The sequence below is a fragment of the Xiphophorus hellerii genome, chromosome 7, assembly GCF_003331165.1.
Source record: "Xiphophorus hellerii strain 12219 chromosome 7, Xiphophorus_hellerii-4.1, whole genome shotgun sequence".
Classification (NCBI taxonomy): Eukaryota; Metazoa; Chordata; class Actinopteri; order Cyprinodontiformes; family Poeciliidae; genus Xiphophorus; species Xiphophorus hellerii.
In genome coordinates, this window is record NC_045678.1 from 29,307,115 (window position 1) to 29,315,889 (window position 8,775).

The 8,775-nt window shown below is 40.4% G+C and overlaps 1 long non-coding RNA gene across 1 annotated transcript; it reads right to left on the reverse strand.

Moving 5' to 3' along the window:
- Positions 1–526: 526 nt before the first annotated feature.
- On the reverse strand, positions 527–1,993 carry LOC116722721 (uncharacterized). Its single transcript, XR_004339826.1, has 2 exons — positions 1,831–1,993; positions 527–1,757 (listed from the first exon to the last, which is right to left on the reverse strand). It is a non-coding gene; the product is annotated as an uncharacterized LOC116722721 (long non-coding RNA).
- Between the last annotated feature and the right edge of the window lie 6,782 nt (positions 1,994–8,775).

Below are 8,775 nucleotides of genomic sequence, written 5' to 3' on the forward strand. Positions count from 1 at the left end.
GAATCTGGGGAAAAGAAGAGACATAGATGAACTTTGTCATTCTCACTATAGACCATAAATAAAGCATCGTTACACACAGCAGCCGCTCTCTCTCACACACAAACACACACACACCCCCATGCTATGTTGTCACATCCTCTGACAGCAGCAGCCATAAATGCTTGATGTTATGTGCAAGTGAGAACATGAGGATTAGCTTTTAGCAGAGGTGCAACCGAATCTGACAAGACAGCAGCGAGCGGAGAACAGCGAACAGCACGACTCCCGATGGGCGGCTGCAGCGGCGCTGAGGGCGGGGTCACGCCGAGCCGCCACCGCCGCCGCCCACACAGGAACGCTTACACGCACCGCCACCACAGCTTAAGCTGCCGATGAATTACTTAAATCATCACAGTTCACATTTTTCAACTTGAAATATTTAGCAGCTCCCTGATAAACTCTGAACACAGAAAACACACATGAACCCCGGCGAGGTGCAAATAAAGGCCACACAGATGAGGCACAAGCAAAAGTCTTTAAAACTGGATCAGTGGGTAATTTGATCTTTTTATTGCTTCATATTTAATTGTACTTATGTATAACAGATTGCTAAGAAATGTGCAAAGAATAAAAATGCTTCGCAACTTTACTGTTGCAAGAAGGAGATCGTTGCTCCATCCAGTCTGAGTTTGAGCTGCTTTACGAAGAAGAATTTTAGACATTTCAGTTTTTATAGACAGAGTGCCCAGTACTGCAGTGCTACTTTACCAGTCGTCTTTGTGGAAACAGTGGGATGCAAGTCTTTTTTACGTTTTTTAAAATGTATTTGTCGTAGTTGTATCTCATGTTTTTGTTTGCTATGTCTATGTTTATTTCCAGTTTGTTGAATAAATCAACCAATAGCTTCCATCACAAAATTTGTGAATTTTTAAGAATTTTTGTAAGTTTTTACATTTAAAAACTCTCAAAGGCATTTAATTAATAGTGTGGCACAGCACCAATGTTATATAAAAACAACATAATATAGAAACATAGTAGAAACAGCTGGAATGTTATACAAGAAGTGCCATTAAAATCACAGGTAAATAAGTTTGTCATGTGATAAATCATTGAAAAATACGCCGTGCCATCTTCCTCCAACTACTTGCTGTGATCATGTGACTCAAAAGAAGTTTTTCCATTGCAGTTTTTCAACATAAACTGATTTCAATACAGCCCAAAAAAAAAACACCTCATCCTATCGCCAAAACTTATTATGGAAAAACGAGAGTTTCTGCAAAATTGATCAAAATATACAGTCGATGGAAACGCAGCTGCTTTTACACTTTTACCTCTGTGTTGGTCTAGCATGTAAAAGTCTCTTCAAAAAGCATGATTGGATCAGCTCAGTGCTGTTTGGTTCCAATGAAACAGGTGAAAACTGTTCATTAAACTCCAATAACAGGCACATCCACCATGCAGTGGTAAAGGTCCCAAACTGCAGGCCTGATAAGAATTTGAGAGGACAGATTGATGCAAACCTCCAGGCGAATATGTCGTGCAGCCAGCTGCTAACACAAACAGGACATGTTCAAACTGAGTCATTCAGTGTTTGCCACAGTTATGTTTCTTCGTCTAACAGCTGTGATGACTGGGTAGAAAACGTCTGGATGAAGACGTGAATCTGGAGGAAGGAAAGCAGATTGTGTCCCCAGGTCAGAGCCGGCGCTCGTCTGTGTTCTCCTCAGCAGGGTTTCTGGTCAAAGCAGCCATGCAGTCTGCAGGGCAGCAGCCGTACCCTGCAGAGATTAGACAAATTAAAGCAGCACTTAAAGTATATGGACCTGATTAGCCCCCGTAATGAAATCAGACCTGACACGGCGGTTCTCCTTTTGCACACACTTGTATTCACTTTGCCTCTGATCTCACTTTGCTCTCCATCTAACCCACAAAGCTCCATTCTGAGTTGCTCACATACTCGCCCTCTCTCTCTCTCCTCCTCCTTTCATTTTCTCGCCCTGCAGGCGTGAGCCACCTCTTCGTCTCCGACCCCCTCCGCTGTAACTCCCTTCTTCTTTTTCTCTTTCTTTTTCCCGCTGTCTTCTCATTTCTGGAGTAAGTGTGCTCCCTAGTGTTGCATCCATCAGAGAGAGTCCAACAGAGGAGAGAAGCAAAACTGAAATGCAACGGGGAGGTTCAGGCTTTGGTCTTACTGATAGAAAATCAGAGTTACTGTCATACTAACAGGCTTGTTTCTATGCAAAATATCAATTCTGATTAACTTTCTACAATATATGTCTATAAATACCACACACTGGATTTGTTCTGCTTTGATATGTATATTAAGAAGGTGGACAAGTCATCTACAGCAGTAAATAATTAAATCCTAAATTGTTGCATCATTAACTCTGTTGCTTCAACATGAAATATGAAAAGTGAAAGTGACGTAATTTAAATGAAAAGCTGAAGAGTGGTCACTTCTTTTTAATTAAGGAGGAATTTGATCTGGGTTAGTGCGACAGAAGGCGCTAAATAAAAAAACCAAAAAAAGACAAAAAGTAGCTTGAGAAAGACAGAAACCAGGAGAAACAAAATGATTCAACTACTGTAAATTTATCAGGATTTCATGATTATTTTACCATTAAAACATTGAGTTTGTGTTGCTACTTCAGAAATATTTGTGAGGAATTATGCGATATTTACACTTATTTTTGTTTAATGCGACTTTCTGTTACCACATCAATCACGGACAGTCTGTTATACTGCCACCTGCAGGTGGGAGTAGGCATCACTTCCACTGAATGTTTCTGATTATTTTTGCAAATAATTTGCAGTAAACTCACAATTATGCATTAGCTCCAAAAAAAGCAGGATCTGATGATTAAAGAAATGAAGGGACTGATTTATGGCAACAATTATTGAAACTTTAACTTCAACCACAAAAAAAAAAAATATATATATATATAATCTGAAAACCTAACTCCATTCTGTAATTCAAAAAGTTTAATTTTACATGAATTTATTGGTCAAAGCATTTTGGTCCTCTGTCTTTACAAATATCCCGAATCATCAACCCTCCACCACCGTGCTTGTTAGTTGGCGTGAGTGTAGATGTGCCATCTTATCCAGGTAAAACTTGGTAAATCTTAGTCAAGCTGGCATATTTCAGGACTTTTGTTTATTTCTTAGAAGGCTGCTGTGCCTCGAGCTGCCAAACAATTCACCATATCACTGTGTTAACACACCTGCAAGTTCTTCACCAGCAATCAACCAAAAATCCTTTAGTGGAGCTGGTCTGGTAATGAGTGTATGCAGTTCAAATTGATGAAGTTTAGTGAAGTTTAATAGATACATGTGACTACATCTGGTTATTAGTCAAAGCTACTGAATATTTTGGCAAAGTAAATGCAAAAACTCAAAGAAAAATACCTCAAATTTTCCAGTTCAGGAAGATTTTTCTTTAAGAATGTTGCCAAATCAAGACCAGTTGGTTTATTTCTTTCACTCTCCCTGGAAAAATATATTTTTTTATCATAAGGGACTTCCTTGAAAGATAAAAAATGACAGTAAACTGTGGTTGAGGAGAGCAGAAAATCCTTCCAAGTGCCATTTTTAGAGCTAAAGTGGAACACATGCATAACTGTGCCATGTTTGCATGGAAATGTGTGTTGAAGGGGGCAGCGGAGGGCAACACGTCGTTATGCAGCAGAGACGGAGGTACCAACAGGAAGCACTAACTGCTTCTGCAAAGGCACCAACACGGCTCCACAAACCAATCTCATCCTACTTTCTCATGAATGCATTCGCACAATCATGCACACACGATCAGCATCAGCTGCGTGAAATGACTGTGTGTCACGTTGCAATCCAACACCATTCAGACCCACAGCTGCACTTATGCTGAAAAGCAGTCTGTCGTCAAGCCTTTTTATTTGACAGCTGTTCCAAAAAGACTCCGGTCTTATCTATTGCTTTTATATTATCAACATGCTCTTTATTTTCAACGCGCTTTAACACTTGGAGGGCTTAAAGGATAAGGGAAATAGCGTATCAGTTACTCAAGCTCTGTGAAAATGCATGTAATGCTCTCCGTAGCCTCATTGTTAATAGAAACAAATCCAAGAGCCACCGCAGCGACTGCGACACATCCCCATAACTTTTATGGAGTGACGGTTATTTCCATGCCGGCGCTCTGCAGCTTCCATCTCCTCTGATTTTAATTTTGACCTTTCAATAAATTCACACCCATTTCTACTGCAGCCACTGGTCAGAGAGGGAGGGAGGGAGGGAGAGAGATCTCCAACATTTTCAATTGAAAGGTTGTAATTGAAGGAGTGCCTGGAGCAGCGAGGAGAAATTATAGGATGTTCATTTTTTATCTTGATACCCCTGAGAAAAGGCAGAGATAAGAAGCGTAAGGACATCCTGCATGGCTCCCTGCATGACGGATAAAAAAAGAAAGCAGCAGGTCCAGTTTGCTCCATTAAAGCTACACAGAACAGTATGCACACAACTCAAGGTGGTGCTCCGTTGTAGTTTTCATCCACCGCAAATTGATGGTGTTGCAGAGGGGACCAGGGGCAACTTTATTGCCTTCTGCAATTAGAAAAAACCCACCAATAGAGCGTCGGTCTCTCCTTCCTGCTGCCACACAGGAGTAATTTGAGAAAGTTTGCCTGGAGGCTGTCCTTTAACAAGCTCTCCCTGATCACCACATAGTGCGCAACTCTGGAGGCCGCTGGCTGATGGCCGTCTGAGAAACACACACCAACACATTCAGACCTGAAACCCTGGACGTCCACCAACCGTACACAGAAACTAGGGTTTGATAAACTGATGTGACCAGCTGCTCAGAGCTGGTACCGGTTCTCTGGATGTTCTTGTAAAATGAAAAAGTTCTGCAACTCTTTGGGGATAAAATGTAACTTTGTTCAACACTGCACACAGTGTTGAACATTTCCCAGCCATTTGTCTCCACAGTTAAGAATAATAGAATAGAATAGAATTCAACTTTATTGTCATTGCACTGTCACAAGTACAAGCAACGAGATGTAGTTTGCATCTATGCAGAAGTGCTCTACGAGATATAAATATTTATTTACAGATGTACAAGACTATGTATGTATGGACTATAAGGGGTTATAGCAAAGAGATATAGATATTGTGTATAAATATAAATATGGGAGCTAATACAAATCTATCAAGAGAATTATGCACAGGTATGAAATGGAAGTGTTAGAAAAAAATTACGATTGTTACGATTTGGTGAGCCATTCAAAATGCATTGTTTGTTTTCACCAATTATTGACTAATAAGTAGAAGGAATTGATGTTAGAAGAAAATAAAGTTTTCCTTCGTACATCTCCTGCAGAGAAGAACAGCAGCAAGTGTTTTTATCAATACCCACCTGTTACTCTGACTAAATTTATCTCCTGTCATAATTTGGCTCTAGATGAGACAGATTGGGCCCCTCATTTCTTTGAGATAATTTTGTACATTTAAAATTAGACACAGATCAATTTAATGCCCAACTATTGTTTAGCAAGCAGTCTTGTAATCTAGGGTTGCATTCACACCAGTCCTGTTTAATCCGCTTTAATCCCACACTAGTTTGGTGTCCAGGTTGTTTGAGTGAAAACATAATCAGACTGTCATGAAGACCTAAAACTCTGGCCCTCCTGCAAACCTCGGTCTCGATTCGGTTCAAGTGAACTCTGGTTGGGTTTGAATGCACCAAGTGGACCGGAGACCGCTCCAAAAGCAGGAAGTGGACTACAGCGCAGGGCATTCTGGGTAAATACAACCAAAACAAACATGCTAGTCTAATGCTAGTGGGAAATGTTTTATTTTTTACCAAAGACATAAGAGAAATTCTACAACCCCTAAAATCTGACATTTCTGTTTCCATTTCGTGAAGAAGGACGTTGCTCTCAGTGACTTCTTCAGAGGTTTTTGTGTTGTGTCCTTCACTGATTCTTGGTGCAGCGCCCCCGCAGGTGAATTGGGGAACAAGTGGCTCAAAGGGATTGGTTGGTTTGACACAATGCAGTGAGAAAGAGGAAAACAGCAGCTGGAATTAGCACAAATGTTGAACTTTGGTTCCCAATCAAACTGAATCCACCGGACTACCAGGTGTTAACACAACATAAAGGTTGAGAGTTTGATTCCTCCCAGGCCAAATTCTTAACTTGAAGTTGCCAGGTTTTGGTGAATGAATGACTGAAAGTGCCTCTATGAATGTTTAGAGTGGTTGGTATTAGAAAAGTGATATATTATTGAAGCCAATTGGCTTCTACCTGGAGATCCATGTCTGATTCCTACTGATCTCTCAACACCAATGTCCATTGGTCAGATCATCTTCCTCTCTGCATATAAATGTTCTTTAAAACTGAGAAACTTAAATGTAATGAATTAGGCTAAAAACTGCAGTGTATTCTGCAGGCAGCTGGTTCTGTTTGGGCCTATATGATTGTCAGCTGGCACTCAAGAGTACTACTCAATAAAATAAGTCATGAGATGCATCTTTGTGTCGTTTTGTTGACCAGTTTGCTCTTTTCTTCCTGCTGTATCGGTACCGCCTCATGAGAGGAAATGTTCTCCAGAAATGGAGCCAAAAAAAGGAGGAGAGAAAGGGCAACTTCCAGCGGAGAAAGGGAGAGTAAAAAGGGAAATTTTGCATAAAAAGCAAGAGGGGCACTCCAGGCAGGATGACTTGTCAATTTGATTTGCAATTACTCCCCCCACCTCTTCTTGTTCAACCAGTGTTTGAAGTTGATTGGCCTCCTGGAGGAGAAAGTCCTGAAAAGGCCTTGACTGATCCTGACCTCCAGGCGAGCGCCGTTCGACCTGGGAACCCATCAGTCATGCAATCCGTCCTTGTCAGACATCAGACAGCAGATGTCGCTTCCTGTTGGCTCCATCTAACCCATCAACCCTTGACCCTGCCACCACATGGACTGAAACTTATTCAGAAGCTTAAATGAAACACACAAACGTCCCAAAGACATGAGCGTTCACGCCCACATGTTTGCATGGTGGGATAGAAGCCGCACACATTCTTTGGATGTCTCTTCACAGCGAAACAGACAACCGTCCCCTTAACACCCCTTCATCAAGCAGCTGCCTTAAAGACAAATCTAATTAACCTGCTGCAGCCAAGCCCCATAATGCAATAGAAACTTAAGCCCAGAGATCACCACTGATGGAGAACTAATGCCATCCCTGCAGCCCAGCAGATGACCAGGGTGTGTATTTAAAAGGGAAGATTTGATTATCTTGTGTTTGTAATTGGCTAATGTGTGAAATTGGAAAGAATGTGAGACGGCAAGAGGGGGATATACCGAGAGGAGTCCGTCCCCCCTGCAGCTAATACCAAACCAGAAGCACAACAGCAGCATGACAAACGGCTCTATTGTTGTCAATAAGAAAGCCTGTCAACACTATCATAAATACCAACTGTAGTGAGCTGTGGCAGCCTGATATTAATCAGTAAGAAATGTTTCTGACACCTTTTGTTTTGATTTTGTCTACAAGCGTCATGCCAATAAAAACCCTTTGGAAGTGAAAGGGAATATTGAATGGAAGAGCTGAGAGGCAGATGGGAAATTGAATGAATTCTTACTGCCTTTTCAATCTCAACTGTCTCCAACTATTTTCTCCCCCAAGAGCCTTAATTCCCCCCAGTCAATATTAATCTCTTGGCGGTGACTTTTGCAACACTGTATTTAGATTAGATTTCTTGATTTGCTTCACAATCTGCGGCGGCGGGCTGCCGTTTCACTTTTCTTTTTCTTTCACAACTTTTAGATTAAATCGCCTCTCCTGTAGCAGAGCTACAGTAGATCCACGGTTTTCCTCATCAGCAGAGAGAAATAATAAGCTAACAGAAAGATGGAGTCAATCAAGCAGGTGTCTGAAAAAGAAAAGGTGCAGATTTATGTCTTTCATTCACTGTGAGGCCAGGCCACTTGTAGCTGCACAGTTTTATTCAAGTTGCTCTAAATGAAACCCAGATTAAACATGAAATATAAATCTGACACGCCAACACCAGCAGTTACAGAGGATTGACCTTTTTTGTGCAAAACGATTAAGACGAAATTAATTCTTCTTAAAGTTACAAATATTGGCAAAAGCACAAAGTATTTGTCTTTCACTTTCCATTATTCTTGTTTCTGTTTTAATCCATAGTAAATAGGATCACACATAACCAGAGGCTTGTGCAAAAACAAGACTTTCATTAGACTTGGCTGAATAAAACGTGTCCAGTTTCCGACTGTTGGGAATAAATAGGATAAAAACAGAGCAGAAAAAAGGGGGATGGAAATATAAGATATTGTCTTTCTTTTATGTAATACATCACCTGTTTCTTTTTGTTTGTTTGTTTGTTTTCTCGTTAAAATATGCAGCATTTATCAACCACTTAATTTGAGATATTTTATGATGAGCTGCACACTACGAAATACAAAATTATTAACTAAATACAGAAAAGGCTGTAACATGTTATTGATTTACACATTTATATCCGTAATCTGTTCCTGAGAAAGACTTAATGTGATCATTACAATAAATAAAATCAAGCAACAACATAGACACATTGTGTTTTTAGAAACCACTATACATTTAATGATTTAGTTTTAAAAAATATGAACGCCGGGCTTACAGCATAATGACATCACTGCTTGTTAAATGATATTTTTCACTCTGTATTATTCCATGACACACAGTATATGTCCAGTTAAGCTTTTATGTTACATTCTGGTGAGACAATAAATAGGCTCTTACACAGGCATGATAGGGAAATGCATGCATCAGCCTTTT